Here is a 23,729-nt window from a genome sequence, read left to right on the forward strand (position 1 = left end):
GTTTTTTAAATTTATTGTTAGGTGATTGTTGGGGGTGGGTGGGGGTTGTTAGAGTTGATGTTAAAATGTTACATTTTTGAAAATTTTAATGAATTTTAGCTTGCAGGGAACATAAAAACTGACTGCAAAAGCTCCTATAGATACGTGAAGAGAAAAAGGTTAGTGAAGCCTAATGTAGGTCCCTTGCAGTCAGAATTAGGTGAATTCATAATGGGGAACAAGGACATGGCAGACCAATTGAACAAATACTTTGGTTCTGTCTTCACTAAGGAAGACATGAATAACCTCACGAAAATACTAGGGGACCGAGGGTCTAACGGGATGGAAGAACTGAGGGAAATCCTTATTAGTCAGGAAATTGTGTTAGGGAAACTGATGGGACTGAAGGCCAATAAATCCTCAGGGCCTGATAGTCTGCATCCCAGAGTACTTAAGGAAGTGGCCCTAGAAATAGTAGATGCATTGGTGGTCATTTTCCAACATTCCATGGACCCTGGATCAGTTCCTATGGATTGGAGGTTAGCTAATGTAACCCCACTTTATAAAAAGGAGAGAGAGAGAAAACAGGGAATTATAGACCGGTTAGCCTGACATTGGTGGGAAAATGCTGGAATCAATTATTAAAGATGTAATAGCAGCCCATTTGGAAAGCAGTGACAGCATCGGTCCAAGTCAGCATGGATTTATGAAAGAGAAATCATGCTTGACAAATCTTCCAGAGTTTTTTGAGGATGTAACTAGCAGAGTGGATAAAGGAGAACCAGTGGATGTGGTGTATATGGACTTTCAAAAGGCTTTTGACAAGGTCCCACACAAGAGATTAGTGTGCAAAATTAAGGCACATGGTACTGGGGGTAATGTATTGACATGGATAGAGAACTGGAAGCAGACAGGAAGCAAAGAGTGGGAATAAATGGGTCCTTTTCAGAATGGCAGGCAATGACTAGTCGGATGCCGCAAGGTTCAATGCTGGGACCCCAGCTATTTGCAATATACATTAATGATTTAGATAAGGAATTGAATATAATATCTCCAAGTTTGTAGATGACACTAAGCTGGGTGGCAGTGAGATTGTGAGGAGGATGGTAAGAGGCTGCAGAGTGACTTGGACAGGTTAGGTGAATGGGCAAATGCATGACAGATACAGTATAATGTGGATAAATCTGAGGTTATTCATTTTGGTGGCAAAAACAGGAAGGCAGATTATTATCTGAATGGTGACAGATTAGTAAAAGGTTAGGTGCAACGAGACCTGGGTGTCATGGTACATCAGTCACTGAAGGTAGGCATGCAACGACAGCAGGTAGTAAAGAAAGCAATTGGCATGCTAGCCTTCATAGCGAGAGGATTTGAGTATAGGAGCAGGAAGGTCTTACTGCAGTTGTACAGGGCTTAGGTGAGACCACACCTGGTATATTGTGTGCAGTTTTGGTCTCCTAATCTGAGGAAGGAAGAGCTTGCTATTGAGGGTTCACCAGACTAATTCGCGGGATGGCAGGACTGACATATGGAGAAAAACTGGATTCCACAATCCCTTGGGAGCACCTGTACTTAAGGAGGCCTCACAGGCCTGAGGTGCACTCGGGAGACCTGCAATAAAAGACTAAGGTCACACTTTCCTTTGAGCTCACAGTATCTGGTCAGACTCCTTATTCATACACTACAACTGGCGACGAGTTACAGATGATGAACCCTACCTCAACGATGCAGAGAACAGTGGGCATCCTGGAGAAATTTTCAGAGGGAGATGATTGGGAAACCTTCGTGGAGCGACTCAACCAATACTTCGTGGCCAACGAGCTGGAAGGAGAAGCGAATGCTGCCAAACGAAGGGCGATTCTCCTCACCGCTTGCGGGGCACCAATGTATGGCCTCATGAAAAATCTGCTTGCTCCATATGACGATTTGTGTACACTGGTCCGGGAGCATCTGAACCCGAAGGAAAGCGTTCTGATGGCAAGGTACTGTTTCTACACGTGCAAGAGGTCTGAAGGTCAGGAAGTGGCAAGCTATGTTGCCAAGCTAAGACGCCTTGCAGGACATTGCGAATTTGAAGGATATTTGGAGCACATACTCAGGGACTTCTTTGTACTTGGCACTGGCCATGAAGTAATACTTCGCAAACTTTTGACTGTAGAGACCCGGACCTTGAGTAAAGCCATAGCGATAGCCCAGGCATCATCGCCACCAATGACAATAACAAGCAAATCTCTCAGCAACCGAGTGCTCCTACAAGTACTGTGAACAAAGTAATGTTGTTTTCAAATCGTAACGTACAGGGCAGGCCTCACATTTTTGCATAGGCACGTTTGCAGATGTCTGAGTCCACCTTCAAGGGTGATGAATGCTAGGCCATTAACACCTTGTTGGCGCTGTGGGGGTGATCATCATTTCCATTCATGACGTTTCAAAGGATACCTTTACAAGGGCTGTGGAACAATGGAACACCTCCAACGTATGTGCAGGCGAGCTGCAAACCTTGCTAATCCTGAAAACCACCATGTTGCAGAGGAGGACAGATCTACGGTGGATCACGACGAACTAGAGCCTCAGACCGAGGAGGCAGAGGTATATGGGGTGCACACATTTACCACAAAGTGTCCCCTGATAATGCTGAAGGTTGAATTAAATGGACTTCCGGTGTCATTGGAGCTGGACACGGGCGTGAACTAGTCCATTATGAGCAAAAAGACTTTCGATAAATTGTGGTGCAGCAAGGCCTCAAGGCCAGTCCTGACTCTCATTCGCACTAAACTGAGAACTTACACAAAGGAACTGATTCCTGTAATCGGAGTGATATTGTAAAGGTCTCCTACGATGGAACGATGCACAAGTTACCACTCTGGGTGGTACCGGGCGATGGCCCCACGCTGCTCAGCAGGAGCTGGTTGAGGAAGATACGCTGGAACTGGGACGAAGTCCGAGCGCTCTTGCCCGCTGACGACACTTCATGTGCCCAGGTCCTAAACAAGTTCCCTTCGCTGTTCGAACCAGGCATAGGGAAGTTCCAAGGGGCAAAAGTGCAGATCCACCTAATTCTGGGGGCGCGACCCATCCATCACAAGGCGAGAGCAGTGCCGTACATGATGAGCGAGAGGGTGGAGATCGAGCTGGACCGGCTGCAACGAGAGGGCATCATTCCGCCGATCGAATTCAACAACTGGGCCAGTCCGATTGTTCCAGTCCTCAAGGCAGACAGCACCGTCAGAATCTGTGGTGATTATAAAGTAACTATCAATCGTTTCTCCCTGCAGGATCAATACCCACTACCAAAGGCAGATAACCTTTTTGCGACACTGGCGGGAGGAAAGACTTTCACGAAGCTGGACTTGATCTCTGCCTACATGACGCAGGAGCTGGAGGAATCAACGAAGGGCCTCACCTGCATCAACACGCACAAAAGTCTCTTCTTTTACAACAGATGCCCATTTGGGATTTGAGCAGCCTCAGCGATATTCCAGAGAAACGTGGAAAGTTCCAGGACGACATCTTGGTTAGAGGTCGGGACACAGTTGAACATCTGCAGAACCTGGAGGAGGTTCTTAGTCAGCTTAATCGTGTGGGCTCAGGTTAAAATGCTCGAAGTGCGTTTCCCTGGTGCCTGAAGTGGAGTTCCTGGGGCAAAGAATCAGAGCTGATGGCATCAGGCCCACCGATTCGAAGACGGAGGCAATCGAGAACGCACCGAGGCCACAGAACGTGACAGAGCTGCAGTCGTTTCTAGGACTCCTAAACTACTTTGGTAACTTCTTACTGGGTCTCAGCACACTGTTAGAACCACAGCATGCTTTACTGCATAAAGGAGACGAATGAGTATGGGGTAAAAATCAAGAAAATGCCTTTGGAAAAGCTAGAAAACTGTTATGCTCAAACAAATTGTTTGTGTTGTATGATCCATGTAAGCGTTTGGTACTAGCATGTGATGCGTCGTCATACAGTGTCGGGTGTGTATTGCAACAAGCTAATGAATTTGGGAAATTGCAATCGGTTGCTTATGCATCCAGAAGACTGTCTAAGGCTGAGAGGGCCTACAGCATGATTGAAAAAGAAGCGTTAGCGTGTGTTTATGGGGTAAACAAAATGCATCAATATCTGTTTGGGCTCAAATTTGAATTGGAAACTGACCATAAGTCACTGATAGATATCCCTCTTTTCAGAAAGTAAAGGGATAAATACGAATGCATCGGCCCGCATCCAGAGATGGGTGCTCACGTTATCCGCATACAACTACGCCATCCACCACAGGCCAGGCACAGAAAACTGTGCCGATGCTCTCAGTGGGCTGCCATTGCCCACCACGGGGATGGAAATGGCACAGCCTGCAGATTTAGTTATGGTAATGGAAACATCGAGACAGAACAATCACCTGTTACCGCCCGACAGATTAGAACCTGGACGAGCCAGGACCCCTTACTGTCCTTAGTATAAAAACTGTGTTTCATGGGAGTGGTTCAGTGTTCCATTAGAAATGCAGGAAGATATAAAGCCGTACCAGCAGCGCAAATATGAAATGTCTATACAGGCAGACTGCCTTCTGTGGGGTAATCGGGTAGTGGTACCAAAAAAGGGAAAGGACACTTTCATTAGTGATCTCCACAGTTCCCACCCAGGCATTGTAATGATGAAAGCAATAGTCAGATCCCACGTCTGGTGGCCCGGTATCGATGCGGACTTAGAGTCCTGCGTGCAAAAATGTAACATATGCTCACAGTTAAGCAATGCACCTAGGGAGGCGCCACTAAGTTTATGGTCTTGACCCTCCAAACCGTGGTCTAGGATTCTTGTCGACTATACAGGCCTGTTCTTTGGAAAAATGTTTCTAGTGGTTGTAGATGCATACTCCAAATGGATTGAATGTGAGATAATGTCGGCAAGCACTTCCGCTGACACCATTGAAAGCCTGCGGGCCACGTTTGCCACGCATGGCCTGCCTGATGTCTTCGTGAGTGACAATGGGCCGTGTTTCACCAGTGCCGAATTCAAAGAGTTCATGACCCGCAATGGGATAAAACATATCACATCTGCCCCGTTCAAACCAGCATCCAATGGTCAGGCAGAGAGAGCAGTGCAGACAATCAAGCAGAGCTTGAAGAGGGTAACTGAAGGCTCACTGCAGACTCGCCTATCCCGAGTCCTGCTTAGTTACTGCACGAGACCCCACTCGCTCACTGGGATTCCACCCGCTGAACTGTTCATGAAAAGGGACCTTAAGACAAGGCTCTCGTTAGTCCACCCTGATCTACACGAACAGGTAGAGAGCAGGCGGCTTCAACAAAGTACATATCATGATAGTGCCAATGTATCACGCGAAGTTGAGATTAATGATCCTGCATTTGTATTGAACTATGGACAAGGTCCCAAGTGGCTTCCTGGCACTGTCGTGGCCAAAGAAGGGAGTAGGGTGTTTCAGGTCAAACTTTCAAATGGACTCATCTACAGGAAATACTTGGACCAAACCAAACTCAGATTCACGGACTATGCAGAGCAACCAACATTAGACCCTACCTTTTTCGACCTCCCAACACACACAGAAGAGGCAACCGACCCAGCGGTTGACCACGAAACATAACCCATCACTCGCAGCAGCACAGCAGGACTCACAATACCAGGCAGCCCAGCAAGGCCAGCTGCATAGCAGCCCAACAAGGACCCAACAAACGACTCACCAAAACCAGCATTTGCACCGAGACTATCAACTGGGGAAAGAAAGGCCCCAGATCGACTCACCTTGTAAATAGTTATACTATTGACTTTGGGGGCGGAATGTTGTTATATATGTAAACCTGTAAATACCTTGTGTAGCCACCAGAGGGCTCATCCCCTGGAGTCCCAAGGGATCCCTCACTCCCTTGGGAGCACCTGTACTTAAGAAGACCTCACAGGCTGGAGAGGCACTCGGGAGACCTGCAATAAAAGTCTAAGGTCACACTTTACTTTGAGCTCACAGTATCTGGTCAGACTCCTTATTCATACACTACAGGCTAGGCTTATACGCACTGGAATTTAGAAGAATGAGAGGGGATCTCATAGAAACATATAAAATTCTGACGGGACTGGACTGGTTAGATGCAGGAAGAATGTTCCCGATGTTGGGAAGTCCAGAACAGGGGTCACAATCTAAGGATAAGGAGTAAGCCATATAGGACTGAGATGAGGAGAAACTTTTTCACCCAGAGAGTGGTGAATCTGTGGAGTTCAGTACCACAGAAAATTGTCGCGTCCAGTTTGTTGGATATATTCAAGAGGGAGTTAGATGTGGCCCTTACAGCTAAAGGGATCAGGGGGTATGGAGAGAAAGCAGGAATGGGGTACTGAAGTTGCATGGATCAGCCATAATCATATTGAATGGTGGTGCAGGCTCGAAGGGCTGAATGGCCTGCTCCTGCACCTATTTTCTATGTTTCTATGTTTACAATTGTTGTGCAGTGTCTTCTAATAACGTAAGTTAAGTTAAAACAATAATGCAACTGTTGTAGAACAATGGCCAGGCCAGGCCAGACCAGGCAAGGTTAAAACGTAACTCAATGCAAATGCAACTGTTGTCTAACCATAACTGCAACTGTAACTGTGACCGACCCCAATATAAGTTCATGCAAAGCGTTCATTTATGAGCTGCAGGTGCAACAGTTTTGCAGCTGCGTAACTCCCATGGGGTTTCTCCAGTCTTCCGGGGTGTGGTGGGGAGCAGGGGGGGGGGGGTGGAGCTGTGACCTTGGATTCATCACCAGGCTGATTGTCTTCCCCGAGGCCCTCACCAACCTCCTCCCCCTTCTCCTCCTGCTCTTCGTGGTCTGCCTTTTCTGCCTCCACTCCTTCCTGAGGTGGACCGGCAGCGCCATCTGGCAATTGTTGTCCTCTCCTTATAGCTAGGTTATACAACATGCAGCACACCACAATAAACTCAGCGACCTCGTCTGGGTGGTATTGTAGGCTTCCTCCAGAGTGGTCCAGTGAAGTGCTGCTTGAGCACTCCAATTGTCTTTTCAATGACATTGCATGTAGCTATGTGGCTTTCGTTGTAATGCTTCTCGGCTTCTGTAAGGCGATTGCGTAAGGGACTCATGAGCCAGCTGGCAAGGCCATGGGCTAGACTTTCCATTATTGTGCAGATCGCCCAAAAATGGGCATTATTCCAAGGTTAGCATTTATTATGGGTTTTGAGATCGCCAGATTATTCCCCATTTTCAAAACCCCAATTTTCCACTTTATAAAATGGGCATTACCCTCATCAATGTGAAATGGATGTTAGCGGTAAATGTTTTGCCCTTCTGCCGTAAAATGTCAGCGTCCATAGCAACGCCGTGGCAGTGGTCGTTTTCCCTGTTTCAGGAGGTCAGGGGTCATCAATACATGTGCAGAAGAGGAGCAAGAGACAGAAAGGGGGAGCAGACAGGAACTGAAAGGATGTGTGGGTGTGTTGTGTGGTTGTTTGTCATGGGAGGTAGGAATGAGATTTAGCAGCAGTAAAAAGAATTGAGAGCGCAAATAACTTTGTTTGCATGGAGATTTTGGGGAAAAAAAAATTAAGTTGGAAGGCATGGAGGAGGTGACACAGCACAATGTGGAGGGTAAGAACACTGGCGAGAGCAGTGAGGTGGGAGAGGAACTAGAAGTGGGTGGACAAAAATGAGCTCAGAGATTCTCCGATGAGGCAAATGCCTCCCTCCTGCAGGAAGTGGAGTCACGCTGGGTTCAACTGACCCGGGGTGGGCATGGGAAGCCTACCCCAATGGTTTACCAGAAGATTTGTGCTGACATAGCCGAGGTGGTCTCGTCGGCGACAAACGAGATGCATGAGGGCAACCAGTGCCGCAAGCGCTGGAACGACCTTGTCAAATCTGCCAGAGTAAGTATTACATTTATTTACATTTACTTATATATTTATATAATTTGAATTGTAAGTGTAATGAGTGATTCAAATCAGATGTGATGTCTTGCACATATACCGGGAATGTTTTACTCAAAGCCTGTGTTTGCGGTATATGTCTTTAGGTAAATAATGATAATTATCATAATAATCATGATTACATCTGTTGGTTATGTCTTGTATCAGTCTCTGTGACAGTACCTAGCAATGATCTCATGCAATGATGTCATGCCATGTCATGCTGCTGTTACCTTTTGCAGAAGAAGCTTTCGAAGAATAGGGCCGAGCAGCGACCACCAGTCATCAACGATCTGACAGACATCGCGGAGCGGGTGCTAGCACTAGTGGGGAGCCACCCCTGGTCGGCCACGCAAGCAGCAACAGAACCTGATATGATGCCACATGCGTAAAGTATACATCATTGCGTGATGTCAAGTCAATAGATGCCACACCCACTCATATTCGAACAATGATATATGATAGATGATTGATAAAAATGTTATCTAAATAATGATGGCCTCATGAAAATCATTGTAATGAAGAATTTGTTCATGAAATGTGATGTCTGTGATGATTTTGAGAGCGGTAGTATTTTTGTCGTGCATATGCTTTGTGTAGCGTTTGAATCACCCTGTGACCCTAGCACTGCCTTCTCCTCTAATAACCTCATTTATGTTTTGTAGCTCAGCCAGCAGCGCAGCCCCTTGCAACATCAACGAGCCAAGAAGCTACGGGTGCGGTGCCGGACTCGCCGGGCGATCATCAATCTGGTGGTGAGGAGCCCCGAATCTCACTCATGGAGCTGCAGGGTACCTTCTTCACTGATGATAGTGCCGACTTTGAGGAACCTGCACCGACAAGCTCCATCATTTATGCAACCCCGATAACATCTAGTGTTCCTGCGGCCATGTCCTCCTCCACCGTGGAGGTAGTGGGCCCAAGCACCTTGCAGCAGGGCACCCCAAGTGTCTCCATGACGGCGCGGATCCTGCGGGGGTTGGTTCGACGCAGCAGGACTGCTCCACGAGTGGCAGATCTGAGCGAGAACATGGTACACTTGTCCAGGAGGAGTGTTGACACAGGTCAGCAGATCCTCCAGACAATGGGGGGCACATCCCAATAGCTGGCCAGCATGTCCGCCACCATGACCGAGTACATGCCATGGATGGCGGAGACCTTGGAGGTGATAGCCAGGAACACTGGTGCCAGAGGGCTACCAATATTCCCGGAGCGCGGCACTGCACCCTAGGGTGCCGCACACCTATTGACAGTGACACATGCGAGCCAGGAGGAAGGTCTTGCTTCTGGCTCGGAGGACGTTCCCTCCTTGAGACCGTCCTCTCCAGTATCCAGCCAACCAGCGGTTCTGCCGTCATGCTCATCAATGAAGCAGCGCCTGAGGAGCAATTCGGCAAGGCGGCTTGGAGTTGTGAGGGGAAGGGGAAGGGGTAGAGGTGGGGAGGAGAAGCGGCGGAGGGAAAGGAAAGTGAGGTGCATGGCCACAGGAGTTGTATTGGTCACAGTATTTTTATGTTGTTGCTATTTTGTTGGGAGGTTTGGGGGAAGGGGGGATGGGGGTACCTTGTTTTTTTGCATTTGTGTTCTATGTTTATGAAGTTTTGTTGGAAATGTTAAAAATGTAATGAATGATATAAATGTTATAAATTTGTTGTGGGGTGGGGTGTGATGTTTTTTTACAGTTATAATTATGATTTTATGCAAATCTTCTCATTAAATGCTTTTTATTTCACATAATCTTGTTGCGCATTGTCTCAGATAGCTGCACCTTTACACACTGGTGATTCCTTAACATGAAAGGGGATAATTCAATGTCACTTGAATCAACTTAAACTTTAACTGTCACCAAGGTAATGCACACCATTCATTTATGAGCTGCAGACACAGCAGTCTTGCAGCTTTGTAAATACCACCAATGTTATTTCAAGCAAAGCGCTCATTTATGAGCTGCTGACGTAAGAGTCTTGCAGCTATGTAGCCACTACAGGCCCTTTATTGCGGACTAGAGGGGAACGGTGGTATGGTTTCATTGTCAGCCTGATTGTCTGCCCCGAAGTCAGCATCTACCTCCTCGTCCTCCTCTTCCTCTCTCTCCTGAGGTGGACCGGCAGTCCCTTCTGGCAATTCTTGTCCCCTCCTGATAGCCAAGTTGTGCAGCATGCAGCACACCACCACGAATTGAGCTACCTGCTCAGGGTGGTATTGTAACTCACCTCCTGAGTGGTCCAGGCATCTAAAGCGCTACTTAAGCACTCCAATGGTAGTCTCGACGATATTGCGTGTGGCTATGTGGCTCTCATTGTATCGCTTCTCGGCTTCTGTCTGGGTGTTACGCAGTGGGGTCATCAGCCAGGTGACGAGATCATATTCTTTGTCACCAAGCATCCAGCATTGACCTTGTGGCTGACTGGTAAACATGTCAGATACAGCACTCTCAGGCAGCATGTGAGCATCATGGATGCTGCCCGAAAATTTTGCATTTACTGCCATTATAATTTGCTGGTGGTCAACAATGAGTTGCACATTCAGAGAGTGGAATCCCTTTCAGTTCCGAAAAATCTCTGCATCCTGAAAAGGTGCCCGCATCGCGATGTGCATACAGTCTATTGCTCCCTGCACCTTGGGGAAGTTTGCAATTTTGGAGAATCCTAGAGCCCTCTCAGTCTGTGCCTCCCTGGTCATAGGGAAGCTGATAAAGCCCACCCTGCGTGCGTAAAGGGCTTCAGTCACTTGTCGAATGCAGCAATGTGTGGCATGCTGAGATATAGCGCAAATGTCGCCAGCTGAGGCCTGACAAGGTCCCACACAAGAGATTAATGTGCAAAGTTAAAGCACATGGGATTGGGGGTAGTGTGCTGACGTGGATTGAGAACTGGTTGTCAGACAGGAAGCAAAGAGTAGGAGTAAATGGGTACTTTTCAGAATGGCAGGCAGTGACTAGTGGGGTACCGCAAGATTCTGTGCTGGGGCCCCAGCTGTTTACATTGTACATTAATGATTTAAACGAGGGGATTAAATGTAGTATCTCCAAATTTGCGGATGACACTAAGTTGGATGGCAGTGTGAGCTGCGAGGAGGATGCTATGAGGCTGCAGAGTGACTTGGATAGGTTAGGTGAGTGGGCAAATGCATGGCAGATGAAGTATAATGTGGATAAATGTGAGGTTATCCACTTTGGTGGTAAAAACAGAGAGACAGACTATTGTCTGAATGGTGACAGATTAGGAAAAGGGGAGGTGCAACGAGACCTGGGTGTCATGGTACATCAGTCATTGAAGGTTGGCATGCAGGTACAGCAGGCGGTTAAGAAAGCAAATGGCATGTTGGCCTTCATAGCGAGGGGATTTGAGTACAGGGGCAGGGAGGTGTTGCTACAGTTGTACAGGGCCTTGGTGAGGCCACACCTGGAGTATTGTGTACAGTTTTGGTCTCCTAACTTGAGGAAGGACATTCTTGCTATTGAGGGAGTGCAGCGAAGATTCACCAGACTGATTCCCAGGATGGTGGGACTGACCTATCAAGAAAGACTGGATCAACTGGGCTTGTATTCACTGGAGTTCAGAAGAATGAGAGGGGACCTCACAGAAACGTTTAAAATTCTGACTGGTTTGGACAGGTTAGATGCAGGAAGAAGGTTCCCAATGTTGGGGAAGTCCAGAACCAGGGGTCACAGTCTAAGGATAAGGGGTAAGCCATTTAGAACTGAGATGAGGAGAAACTTCTTCACCCAGAGAGTGGTGAACCTGTGGAATTCTCTACCACAGAAAGTAGTTGAGGCCAATTCACTAAATATATTCAAAAGGGAGTTAGATAAAGTCCTTACTACTAGGGGGATCAAGGGGTATGGCAAGAAAGCAAGAATGGGGTACTGAAGTTGCTTGTTCAGCCATGAACTCATTGAATGGCGGTGCAGGCTGGAAGGGCTGAATGGCCTACTCCTGCACCTATTTTCTATGTTTCTATGTTTCTATTAACCCAATGCGTAGAAGGAAAGTGCTGCAGTGACCTTGATCTCAATGGACAGTGCATTCCTGATGGTGCTGGAAGGCTGCAGATCTCCCCTAATGAGCTGGCATATTTCACTAATGACATCTTTCTGGAAGCGCAGTCTCCTAAGGCACGTGTTATCAGACAAGTTAAGGTAAGACCGCTTCTCCCTATAAGTGTGTGGGGTGTAAGTTCTCACCCTCCTCAGCAGACAGTTAAGGGTTAATTCTATGAATTCACACCAATGGTGTGGAGCTTTGTCCTCTGGGAAGCACAACATCGGAAATCTGGGTGGGGAGGTTGTTTATTTTAATGGAAAGAAAATCTTAAATCCCTTGGTGCCTGCTCATCTCGGTGCTGAATTCCTAATAAGTGGCCGAAAGTCAGGGTTGGAAGAGCGGATTTGAAAAATTGACACTGAAGTGTCAGCAGGACCTTCAAACATCGAGCGAATCACAGCTGAGCCTGATCCTGTTCTCACCTGATGTTCACATGTGTTCTTCCAACAGAGATTGCTGGACAAGCATCAGAAATTGGAACACTGTCCAATTTTACCGCTCTAATCCTCGGCTGAATGTAACCCTTCTACCTCCAGCAATCAGCTTTCACACAGAATGGAGAGCAGGGCATGGTTTATTCCTGGGGTCTCTATGGCTCAGCTTACTTTCTAAAGTTAATGAACCACTGGGGGAGTTCTTTAATACTGTGACTGCTGTGCAGGCATTTCTTTTTAGCTTGACCTATTTAAAGATAACGGCTGGTTATCTTTATGTTTGGATAATCTTCTTTGTTGCTTTACAAAAACATGATACAATAAGATAAATCACCCCAAAAATACATCAATGTATCATCTTCACATGATATCACCTTGATGGAAATGACTCATACCTGTCGTAGCTCTTTTCTCTTTCCAAACTAAAAAAAGAAAGAAAGCAGCTTACACAAAAGAAAGCACTTTATAGCCAATGAAGTACTTTTTGAAGTGTAGTCACTGGTATGATGTAGGAAACATGGCAGCCACTTTGGGCACAGCAAAGTCCCACAAGCAGCAATGAGATATAATGATCAAATAATCTCTTAGTGATGTTGGTTGAGGGATACAATTTGGCCAGAACATCTGCCTCTCTTCGAAAAGTGCAAGAGATCTTTATCGCCCACCTGAGAGGGCAGACTGGGCATCGGTTTAACATCTCATTTGCAGGACGGCACCTCCGATAGTGCAGGAATCTCTCAATACTGCACTGAAGTGTTAACCTAAATTATTTATTTACGTGTCTGGAGTGGCACTTGAACCCACGGCCTTCTGACTCTGAGACGAGAGTGCTACAACTGAGCCAAGGCTGACACCTGGCAAATTTTCATGAGGCAGCTTGACTTTAATTAGAAAGTCCTTGTACACAATTGGAATGCACAGCTCTTATCCAGCCTAATAAAACCAGTTAGACATATTTCGGCTGGATTTTTGGCTCGGTTGTGCCTGTTTACGCCCCGGACAGACGGTAAAGGGTGTTTCTCGGCGTAACGACAGGCATCCAGCTTTTACCGTCCAGCCGGCAAATTCGGTTCATGGTTTGCGGTGGTGCAAAAACTTACCGCCCCACCCTCTAGTTTCACTGCGATCATGACATCAATCATTGTGCAACACTGCGCTAGCGCCCCGGTTGCAAAATTTGGCCCTAATGCTTCACTAAATGCTCGCCCCAGGAAACGTCTGAAAAAACAGGCATTCCCAAGATGCAGCAAGTGGGATTGGCAGTGTATTTAAATGGAGGGATGAGGATCCTACATCGCAGGTCACATTGACTGCAATGGTTGCGCACAGCATGCTATGTGAAGCTCCAACTTGCAAACGGCAGTTTTATCTGCCATTAGAGTGTCCTTACAAGGTCAGTGAGAGAATTTAATGGGGGTATTACTAGTTCGCCAGTGTATCATGCTGGTTGCAACTGCCAGGTGGCATCAAGCTAGAGGAAGGGCTCCTGGCCATATTGGTCCAGAGATGAAGAGAGGCCGAAGACATCTGGGGATGAGTCCTTACCCCCCACGGGTTTAAAGGCAACAATGCTCATACCTCCAGCTCTCGGAGGAGCAGTGTGTGAGAAGGCTGCGCTTTCAAAAGGAAGTTCTGACAGATATATGCCAGCTCCTACAGGCAAACCTACAGCCTTCCAGCGCCAACAGGATTGTGGTGCCCGTCGCAGTGAAGGTGACTGTGGCGCTGGCCTCCTATGCCTCTGGCTCCTTCTAAGGCAGCAGCAGGGGACATATGCAGCATCTCTCAATTGGCTACACATTGCTGCATTCGCCATGTCACAAAGGCACTGTACGCCCACAGCATTGACTTCATAAAGTTTCCAATGAGCAGGGAGAGCCAGAATGAGAGGGCATGTGGGTTTGGCAGAATTGTAGATTCCTGAGGGTTGAAGGAGCCATTGACTGCACATACATCACCTTGCGAGCACCATTCGACAACGCAGAGGTATTCAGAAACTGAAAGGGATACCATACCCTAAACATCCAGCTGGTGTATGACCACACACAGCACATCCTCGCAGTGAATGGCCGCTATCCAGGGAGCGCACGTGATGCTTTCATCTTGCGTGAGAGCAGTGTCTCACAAATGTTTCAGCGACAAAGGGAAGGGCACAGCTGGCTGATCGGGGACAAATGATAAGGCCTAGTCACCAGACTCATGATCCCCTCCACAATCCCACCACAGAAGCTGAGCAGCACTACAATGAGAGCCATGCAGCCATCCGCAGAATTATCAAACAGAAAATTGGGGTGTTCAAGCAGCACTTCCAATGCCCAGACCGCTCTGGAGGCAGCCTTCAATACTCCCCTCAATGAACTCATTGAGGTGTGCTGCATACTGCACATCATGAGTGGCCAGGCATTGCCAGTGGGGATTGGAGTCCCACCTTAGGAGGAGGAGCCTGGCGAGGCCCCGATTGCACAGCGATCCCCATCCACCCCATCCATGGGAAGGCAGCATCCAGATGCTGCCAGAGCAAGAGCTGCATGTCGCCAACTTATAATGATTTGGTTGAATGGAAGAAGCTGAGGGATGCATCTAATACTGGCCATGCTATGTGCCACCATAAAGGCACATATACGCTGAGCTTTTGAATAATACACACGACACCAACAGCAAAGGGTCAAAGTGATATTTTTATGCAAACAGCTAACAAACAAGTCACCCCCAACAAAACCAAATGATACAATAAACTCTCAGAACCGCATGATACAATAAACAGTATTCTGCTGCAAGTAACTTAACAAGTGCATTATTAAAAAACAACTTTTTACTCATAATATAGCAATGCATCTGCAGAAAGATGTCCCACCCCTTAATAGGACTTGCCCTTCGATTTCTCCCCCTTCATCCCCTCCCATGCCTGCTGCTCCTCCTCAATCAGGTCTCAGTGCCTACAGCAAGGCTGCTTGATGGCTGCTGTGTTAGGAGGGCAGACACTGCAGATGGCACAGCACGACGCCCTGGACTACCTCTGTGCCTGGAAGGCCTGGCTACGGACTGCTGTGCCTCAGCTTCAGCAGAAGCGGTCTCAGATGACTCGGGTGTGGACTGCGTAAGGTGCATGGTGGAAGAGTCAGTGGTAGGTGTTATGTATGTAAACATTGTAACTCTGTAAGACTTGCCACCAGAGGGCACAACTGTTGGAGGCCCAAGGGTCGCCTGCACACCCTGTGCAAGGGAGTATAAAAGGTTGCCTACCATGCTGCTTAGGCACTCTAGAGTTGTATTAAAGAGACTAAGATCACATCAGTTTTAGCTCTTGGTACTCAGTCTTGTGGAGCTCTTCCATACTTAACAGTAGGAGCCAGAATGCTGTCGTCCTGAGGAAGGACAGCATCTTCCATTTCCTGGGGACCATTGAACCTCAGACGGGGCTGGGCCTCAGCATCCAGAGCACAATCTGTCACCACAACCTGCTGGCTTGCTTCGGTACCATCACTTCTCCATTGGACAGCAGGGAAGACAGAGAGGATGGCACCAGTCAGTGCCTCATGACATCACCAAGCTGCATCATAGCTTGTGCCTGCAATGCGATAGCTGCTGCGACAAGATCAATGGCAGGCACCACACACTCTGGCATGCCACTATTGCTGCTGGAGGCCACCTGTTTCTGTGAGTGGGCAAGGATAGCGTCGCTGGAGTCCTGAGATGCACCGACAATGCGTGAGGCAGCCTCTGCAACACTCACAGCAAGTTTGTCTATGCTCTCGGTGATCCTACCCAATGCACGCATGAGATCGCGGTGCACCTCTGTGTTCTCCCTGGACACAGTCCAGGTCCAAATCTGCCTGTTCTTCTGCAGGACAATTCCTCCCCTCCAGGGAGCTGGCCTCCGAGCTTCCCCTCCCACTCGGCGTTTCTGTAGGCGATTGGGGCCAGGAGCCTCAGAGTCCTCAAACCCCGGGAAATTGGTTTCGACCTCATATGTAGTGTCGGCAGATGGGCGACCACTGGGCTGTGAGGTCCAGGCAGCACGCTTTCATCCCCTCCCTCATCGCCTCCCCCTGGCCAGATGTAGATGGCTCCCAAGAAGGTGGTCGCGCTTGTGGCTGGTCATCTGCAAATAAAAAACAACAGACGTGTGGTTAGCAGCAGGGGAGGGGTCAGGGTGATAGCAGGAAGGTGGCATTGGACATGTAAAGGGGCTACACCACTTCATATCAGGGGTCAAGGAAGTCACATCAGTCATGTGTCCATTTACCCAAAGGGGGCTCGGCATCGCCTCCGGCCACTGTCCGATCTGGGGTGCTCATGAGGGCCGAGGCTCACTGTTCCGCATCCGTTAGGTCCAGCAGCTGCAGCTGTCCGCCTCCTGTTCATCCTCGCTCCCGTCTGTTGTGTAAGAGCTTGGCCTGTAATACGAACAATAAGAAGGGTTCTATAAGGGTCCACATCCTGTTGTGCCACGTGTGCCTTCCATAGTTCAATAGCTGCCACTGTGTGGATGTGCAAATGTCTTCACTTCAATCTGTGTGGAGGTTTTTCAAAGATTGGGAGGAGAGGAGAGGCAGGAAGCATAATGGCTCAGGGTGATGTTTTATGAAATGCCTATTAGCAGTGGGAGTGCAGTGCGAGGAGGCTTGACATTGATTAGGATGCAAGAGGGTAGGTGCATCCTGAATGCAGAGTCAATGGCTGGAGAAGTGAGCCTCCAGCTTTCTGATGCATTCTACAACCCACACCATGGCCTACAACACACTGAGAAGGGGTATCTCAATCAAAGACTAAACATTGTGTGAGATATTGATCTTGGGAGCATGGTAGGCCTACATAAATGTGAAGGGTACTCACCCTGATGACCTTTGTGAGGTCGTTGAACTTTTTGCAGCATTGTGTGTCAGTTCTGGCCACCGTGTCTGCCTCTGACACCTCCTGTGCGATCTCCTGCCAGATTCTCTTAAAAATGCTGGGCAATGTCCTCTCTCCCCCAACCAGATGGAGTGCAGGCCACCTCCTTTCAATGGCCTGCACTAAGGACTCAGCAGCCTCTGCAGAGAATCTTCTGGCATGCTGCCTACTCTCTTGTTGCGTCATCTCTGCCGAAGTCTCAGAAGTGGGCTTGGTCATCTACGAATGCGCGCAGGAAACCACCGGACTCTAAACTACCGACTGCGCCCGAGAACATTGAAACACGTCTGCGCACAAAGTTCCTTGTGTAATGCCTGATTTAGCACCCCCAATCATGGATCCTCATTTTTTGGTGAAATTTGCAGACGAGGGCGCAAACTTTTTCCAGATGGTATCAGGACCGCCATGCCCCACCACCATTACCGTCCCGAAATCTCAAAAGCTGAAAATCCAGTCCATAACGTTAAATTCAACAGTCTTGGTTGATCGTCACTAACTCAAATACTTTCTAGTGGAAGACCAGAAATCACTTAAGGTGAGAACAGAAATTGATCTTTTTAAATTTAGCAATGGAGATAGTTCACGGGGATTAAGCACGGCGATTTATAATCGGAGGACAAGGCTAGCAGTCTGTTCAGTGCAGCAGTTAACCATTTAAAACTGATATACTTAATCTTTCTGGCACTGTGTTGTCAAAATGTTAGATAGTTACAGCAAACCAATGTGGTTACATACACACTGAAATTTGTTAATCGCGAATGCTTTCACATTCACAGACTAATATATATTCTTTGAATATTTTCAAGTTATTAATCAACAGCCCGAGTGTATCCACATGATTAATTGATGGCCGTTATGCAAATTGAAAATAGGAGAAGAGGCAGCATCTTAGATAAATTCTTAAGATTAATATGAAAATAAAGCACTCACAGAAATCAGACGTATTTATAATGAAAAGAACTAAATGGATACTACATTTTGATCATTCACCTGCAAATAATAGCTATATAAAGTAAAACTGATATTTTTTTTTGATGCTGTGTTCAATGAAATTTTATGATAGAAAGGAGAATTGTTTTCCCGCCGCCCCTCCGTCCCCCCACAATAAAAGATTAAAAAACAATAATGGCTATCACCTTCCCGTGGTGTGGAGGATGAGGGGATTGTGGATGCGGGTAAGTTAAAGTTTAGATGTCACTGGACTGCTGTCTTGTGGTTAGTTTAAAGCAGTAGTGTTGAACATCTGGAAAAAGTTCATCCATCCTCTGGGCTGCTGACAAACCATAGCCCAGGGAGACAAGAGGAGAAACTAGACAGTTGGGATCTCAGCAAAAATAAAATAAAAAGCACCTTACTTCCAAGGAATTTATTTTTTTAATTAGTTGCGAGTCCAAATGATTGTTTAATGAACAAATAAGGCCTTGGACCGTTCATTTCATTTATATTTTATCACCAATGATAATTTTTGAAGGAATTTGATTTTTATATTTTCTAGCTGGGTCCTGGCACAACATGACATTTATATGACTCATGGGATCTGATATTAACCGGAGGTGGGCCGGGAACGGGGAGGATAGTTTTGTGGTTTCCCTCAGATTTTAACGGCAGGAACTGATTATCATTTGCGGACTCGGTTTCCCGGGCTGCAGCCAGCCAGATTGAGAGACTGGCTGACTGTCGGGCGAGTAGACCTTCAGCTCCAAGCCGCAGCCGAGGAACGGAGAGAAGGGAGGGAATCATTGGGGGTTGGGTGGGGGGAGGGGTAAGGAGATCGGGGGTTGAAGGGGGACATCGATGGGGTGGCCGAGGAGGTCAGGGTGGAGGGCAGAAGGTCGTAGGGGGTCCTGTGAAGGACAAGGGCGGGGACGGTGGTGGGCGGTGATAGCTGACCGTGGAGGACATCAGGAGGGCATCAGATTGCGGGGTGGGGGAGGAGGGAGGGGGAGGATAGGTCAGCTTGCAGGGTAGGTTAACAGCTTTACTTGGAAGCTGGGGGGAAGCACTCCTGCTCCTCCTAGCCCACAAGCACTGCTGGAAAAGCACTTATCTGCTGGAACCAACAGTCCTCGCCACCCTTCAGCTGCCGGGTTTCCCGAGGCCTAGGAAACCCAGCCAGCCAGTGTTAAAGTTGGAACAGGGAAATAATCTGAGGCACGTGGCCTCATTCAAATATTTAAATGAGTAACCTACCTCCTGGGAGTCGGTTCGTCACCCGCCCCTAGTCCTGCCTCCTTAAAACCAGAAGTGGGTGGGTTGGGTTCGGGTTAGATTTTTTACATTTTTACTTTTCACCTGACCCAAACCCACCCACTTTTGGGGGTCAAAATTCTCTCATGGACTCTACCAGATGCAAGATGTTACCCGACTCCACTCCTGCTCATTTGCTGCTAAAAAACCCTCACTCATGTCTGTGTTCCCTCTAGACTTGACTAATCCAACACTCTCTTGGCTGGCCTCCCAACTTCCACCCCACATAATCTTGAGTTGATCCAAAACTCTGGTGCCCGTAGCATAACATGCATCAAGTCCCATTCACCCATTATCCCTATGCTTTAAAATTCACATCCTTGTTTTCAAATCTCTCCATGGCCTCTATATTTCTGTAAATTACTCTAGCTCTACAACCCTCCAAGATACCTACGGTCCTCCAATTCTGGCCTCTTATGTATCCCCGATTTTAATTACTGCACCATTGACAGTCGTGCCTTCAACTGCCTGGGCCTAAGCTCTGGAACTCCCTCCCTAACCCTCTCTGCCTCTCTACCTCTCTATCCTCCTTTAAGATGGTCCTGGAAACCTACCTCTTTGCCTAAGCTTTTGGACATCTGCCCTAATATTTCCTTATGTGACTCGTTGTCAAACTTTGTTTGATAACGTTGCTGTGATGCGCTTTTGAATGTTTTACTATGTTAAAGGTACTGTATAAATGAAAGTTCTTGTTGATTGTGTAGCTGTAATATTACATTGGTTGATATGTGTTAACTTCTACTTAGTGCTGTAGTTCCTTTTGTTTTATAACAAAAGAATGACTTCCACTTTTACTAATATTGCCCTTCTTCACGCACAGTTTCATTAGACTAATAATTAGTAGGAAGCCACAATCCACATGAAGTACATCTTAGCATGGCAGCAAGATAAATACAGTCCGCTCACAGAAGTCATATGCTTCTCCTCGGGCTGGATCACATTAGTCCTTGTCATAGATCGCCTGGCTATTTCATTTAAGTCCTTGTCACTTTTAAATTGTTTCGCAGAGGAAATAAATCTGCAATCAATTCAGATATTGCCCACAGACAGTTGCTGCCCTTAAAGTCTCAACTTGACGAGACAGAGCTAAAATGCACTAATATATTAACCGTTCACTGTCTGGTTCTCATACCCTGTCATTTATATGATTCTATTTATTATGAGTTAGTTTTGAAAAATATTTCAGTCTGTTGATCACCAGTAATTACATCTTATTTTGTTAAAATGTGCATAAAACTGCACCCACCTTGCTCATGAAATTCAATAATGGCAGAATTAATATCCTAAAGAGATGGTCTTTTTTCATCATTAATTTTTCTTGTGTCTTAAAAGACCACACGATTCTAAAAAGCTATTGTTCACGTAAAACATTATAAAGAGAAAAGTGCAAGCAGAAATATAGAGGATGAATTTCTTGGCCACTGCTGCGGCTTTGCCACCATAACATCACTGGAAGTGCGACTGAAGCTTCAAGGAGGTTACGTTGCATTTCCGGCAAAGTTTCAGCAGCTCAAGGAAATGGCCTTGAGCTTAGTGCACAGAATCATGAAATTACAGCACAGAAAGAGGCCATTTAGCTCATTGTGTCGTTGTTAGTCCTTCAACTGAATCTGTCTACTTTAACCCTACACTTTTCTAATAACCTTCTTATTCTTATTTTTTGAATCCTCGTCCAATTCCCTTTTAAATGATCCTTGCCAGCAAAACCAGTAATCGCTGCCGACAGGCAAGGTTCCCTGCTGGCAATGCACACTCAGAGAATCGGCTTGATGGAGACTTCAAGTTGTAGAAATTCATCAGCGCTGATCCCAATCGCAAAGGCAACTACAACGTGCCCAAACTGGGAGGCCCAATGCCAACCTGAAATTGAGCCTCAGGCCTCATTAATTTTAATTAGGCGAGATACCAGTGAGGATGGCTCCTCCACAGGCAGCTTGCCCATTTGAACAAAATGAATATCAGGCCACTTGCTTCTAGGCAGTGGCTGAAAGGTAAGTTCCAGGATGGGGACGGGAGTGGAATAGCATAATTGCGATACTGTGGAGTTCTGGGACTACTGCTGCTCATTCTGGCTCAATAGCAATGTTTTTTAAAAATCTTGTTTTTAAAAGAAACATACCTGTTGGTGATGACAGCTGATAGTCTGCAACAGCTGCCAATCAATCCAGAGCTGCTCCAGCTCCTGCTCTGCACATCAGAAACCAAAGCAGCCATTAGGCCTGTTTTATATATATATATATATATATATATATACAGACTATAGATATACTCTCTGTGTAGTCACTGTATAGTTGCATAAGATGGAGACTTGTTACCTGATGTACTGTCAAAAAGGTTTACACTGTGTATATACTATGCTGGCACCACTAGAGGGTGCAACTGATGGCGACCGGGGTCTCCTACCCCTGTGGCAGAGGCTGTACACCAGAGGGCACTGCGGTGAGAGACCTGAGGGTCACCTGCATAGGTGTGCAGGGCCCAGTATAAAAGGCTGCCCACCATGCTTGTTCCTCACTCTGGAGTTACGAATAAAGGACCAAGATCACTACAGTTTGAGTACAACACATTGCCTCATGGAGTCATTCATAAGTACATTACAGACATAACAACTGGCGATGAGAATTCGGACTTTCACGCGATTATGGTTACCTATTCGCACACTAAAAGATTTTGCAGAGGGTGCTGATTGGGATGTCTTCATGGAAAGACTCGAGCAATATTTCATGGCAAACGACCTGGCAGGGGAGATGGACACATTGGCGGAGAAGCGCAAGGCTATACCGCTGACCAGTTGTGGGCCCGAGGTCTACTGCCTCGTCAGGGATTTGCTAGCACCCACGAAGGCCAAGGATAAGACATACGATGAGCTGACTGAACTAATTCGCGATCAACTAAAACCAAAACAGAGCATCCTCACGGCCAGGCACAGATTCTACACTCACCTCAGACCTGAGGGCCAGGAGATTGCAAAATATGTTGCCAACCTCAGGAGACTTGCGGCACCGTGTGATTTCGGCACGCAACTCAATGAAGCATTGCGAGACATCTTCGTTATGGGAATTGGCCATGAAGGCCTCTTTCACAAGCTATTATCTGCCGGCACCACAGTCAACCTGCAGAAGACCATCAGCATCAGTCAGGTGTTCATGACCTCGACCTGCAGCACCAAGCAAATTGTTCATCCTGTGGACTCAAACCCAGCAAGTACTGTACACAGAATGGTGCCTTTCACAGGTAAGACTGTAGAACATGGCTCTGCCCAGGGCAAAGAGCACAGACCTCAGGGATCCAGAATTCAGAGTCCGCGAGGGGTGCTAATCGAGTAGCACCATGCTGGCGTTGCAGAGGAAACCATAGGGCTCATCAGTGTCGGTTTGCTGAGTATGTATGCAAATCCTGTAACACGAAGGGTCACCTCCAGCGTATGTATAAAAGAAATACGACTCACCATCTAGCAGAGGAGTCGGTAGATGATGATTTGGCCAGAGAGGCAGCTCAGCCCCAAGAAGAAGTATATGGAGTATATACCTGCACCACCGATTGTCTTCCAGTGAAGATGGAAGTTGAGATAAAGGGCGTTTAAGTCTTCGTGGAAGTGGACACGGGAGCGAGCCAGTCAGTGATGAGCCAGGATGCCTTTGAGAGGCTATGGAATGAAAAATGACCCGAGCTGATCCCAGTCTTTTGTAATGCGGATGTAAGTGTAATCCATAATGGCGTGGTGCCCAAGTTACCTCTGTGGATTGTTGCAAGTGATGGTCCAACTCTACTCGGAAGAAGGTGGATGGGGAAGATTCAGTGGAAATGGGAAGACCTCTTCACTCCAGCAATCGCTGTCCCCCATGCTCAGAGGCAGAGCAAAACCCCACCTTCGCTTGGGCTAGGCACCAAAGAACAGACCATGCAGCACCTGAGGCACAGACTGTACATCACGATTGCGTGGCAATGATCCAACCGGAACGACCTAAAAGCACCTTCCCGGCTCCAGTGGCAGGACTCCTGGGGAGGAAGATCGAAGTCACAGGCACTCTTCCAGCTTTTGTGGCAGAATCGCGGGAGAGAAGGATCAAGGCAGTCGACCTCGAAGACAGAGGCAAGATGGCGACCCTGCTGCAGCGAGGTGCAGCGTGGCTGAAAAAAAAAATGGCTGCGGCCATGTCATGAGGTGCAACGCTGAGGGACCAACATGTGGTGTCTAACAAAGTATTTGATTGTGGTAAAGCC

This window comes from Pristiophorus japonicus, chromosome 2 (assembly GCF_044704955.1).
Source record: "Pristiophorus japonicus isolate sPriJap1 chromosome 2, sPriJap1.hap1, whole genome shotgun sequence".
Classification (NCBI taxonomy): domain Eukaryota; kingdom Metazoa; phylum Chordata; class Chondrichthyes; family Pristiophoridae; genus Pristiophorus; species Pristiophorus japonicus.